This window comes from Mustela lutreola, chromosome 3 (genome assembly GCF_030435805.1).
Source record: "Mustela lutreola isolate mMusLut2 chromosome 3, mMusLut2.pri, whole genome shotgun sequence".
Taxonomy (NCBI): domain Eukaryota; kingdom Metazoa; phylum Chordata; class Mammalia; order Carnivora; family Mustelidae; genus Mustela; species Mustela lutreola.
This window is the reverse complement of record NC_081292.1, coordinates 160581496-160583559: the sequence shown is the minus strand read 5'-3', so window position 1 is coordinate 160583559 and position 2064 is coordinate 160581496. Positions and strand designations below refer to the sequence as shown.

Sequence of the window (2064 nt, the reverse complement as noted above, 5' to 3'; positions counted from 1 at the left end):
AAAGGAATTGAAGAAAATTGAAAAAGAAAAAAAAGTAAAAAATGTCATCAGAATGGAGACTGGAGCAAAACCACGCACTAGATTTAGGGTATATTTTGATCTGTTAGAAGAAACTATATCCAAAAATTTTAAAGAAAGAAAAACCTACATGTATACAAAAAATAAGATCAAATACAATGAAGGGATGGAATATGACTATAACAATGAAAATAAAAAGATTTTTAAAAAGGTATTGATAAGGTAAAATAGTTAAAAAATATTAAAATAGGAAAGATGAAAAATTAAAAAAAATAGACTAAGAAGAAAATAAAATTTAAAAAATTTAACTCTGAAAGACTAAAGAATCATGGGGGAAAAGCCATGAATTCAATGCGCTGTATTCCCGTACCTCTGAAGTTTTGAAGTTCTCATTAATATGTGAACTTGGTCTTGGTTGGATGTTCTCATTGATCTTCTGGGGGAGGGGCATGTTCTACTGATTCTCAAATGTCTTTGCCAGAGATAGAATTGCATGGCCCTTGCCAGGGGCCAGGCTAAGTGTCCTGGTTTGGAGAGTAAATCTGCTCAGGTTCACTCTCGGGAGCTTTTGTTCTCTTGATGCTTTCCATACAGCTTTGGAGGAGGAGAATGAAGATGGTGGCATCCAAATATCTGGCCCCTGAGGAGGCAAGAGCTTGGGGTCCCACTCCTCAATCTGCTCTCAGAGAAAAGCAGTCAATTCCTCCCGTCTCCCTGGTAGCTGGCTACACTCTGAGCTCACCCAGCCTGTGACCAAGCATTTTTATCTCTGGCACACAGACCTGTTTGGAGTCTCCAAACCCAGAAGATTCCTGCAACGTGCTCCTGTGCCATTTCTCCCAGAGCAGGAAGGAGGGTGTCTCCCCGGATCTGCTGCTTGTGGGGTCCCTGCTTGAGGACCAGTGGCCTGATTGTGCCTCAGATCACAGTTTAAGGTAACCCTGAGCTGAGAGCCCCCTCCTTGGCTCCATCTCTGCAGCCGGCTTCCCCACTCCAATACCTGGGAGCTCTGCCACACTCAGATACCCTGGGTCCTGAGACTACGTGAGGGGTGCCCCCACTTAGTCTCTGGTGCCACATCCCCCAGTGGAGCAGATTTCTAAAACTTCTGATTTTGTGCTCTGTTGATCTACCACTTGCAGGGAGCCAGCCACTACCCCCACAGTCTCTCTTCCCATATATTGCCTCGGATTCACTTCTCCACATGTCCTACCTTCCAGAAAGTCACTGATTTTCTGTTCCTAGAATTGCTGCTCTTCTCTTCAATCTCCTATTGAGTTTGTAGTTGTTCAGAATGGTTTGACAACTATCCAGCTGAACTCCTGGAACCTGGTGATATTTAAGTCTTCTACTCCTCTGCTGTCTTGCTCAGATGTCTGATGTTTTTTTTTTTAAACAACTGATAATCAATTTATTAAGAAGGTCCATATAAGTGTCTGCAGTGGTTACTTCAACCTCAACTCCTGGCTCAATACTGATGGAAGTCATCTGCTTAACAATCTCAGAAGGACTGTGCAAACCAATGAGTCACTAGTGGATCCTCATCTGAAAATGATCCCAAGTCTTAGAACCTTCACCACAAGGAGCTTTTCTTGTAGTGATTCTCACAGTCTTGGCAGGCATCCAAAGTGGTCCTTTCACTATGAGATTCTTTTCCCTTGTGCCTCTGATCAAGTTAGCACATATGTTTTCCAACGATTTTCTAATGTGGCTGGTGAGAGAAATTCTAATTCAGTGATTACCACCTCTGGTTCCACAGGTGTCTTCCCAGTGTCTTTAAAAATCATGGATGAGGCATGGCTTCCTGACTGTCTTGCTCCTTGGTGAGAGCAGAGTGGTGAGAGCAAACAGTGAACAGCCGTGAGTCAGGAGCAGGAGCTGCAACTGTGTCTTCCTCAAAGAGAAACTAATTTGATTCTTGGTATGTAAATTTGAGGTCTGCTAACTTGGCTAGAAGAGCTCAGCTTTCCTAGTACACAAACTTTGATTTGACTATGTCTGTGCTACCTACTATATATGTGGCATTGATAATTAACCATTTAATAT

At 42.6% G+C, this 2064-nt stretch overlaps 1 pseudogene; it reads right to left on the bottom strand.

Annotated features, from left to right (window-relative positions):
* Positions 1-1386: 1386 nt before the first annotated feature.
* LOC131827948 (small ribosomal subunit protein uS10-like) lies at positions 1387-1805 on the bottom strand (annotated as a pseudogene).
* Positions 1806-2064: the final 259 nt, after the last annotated feature.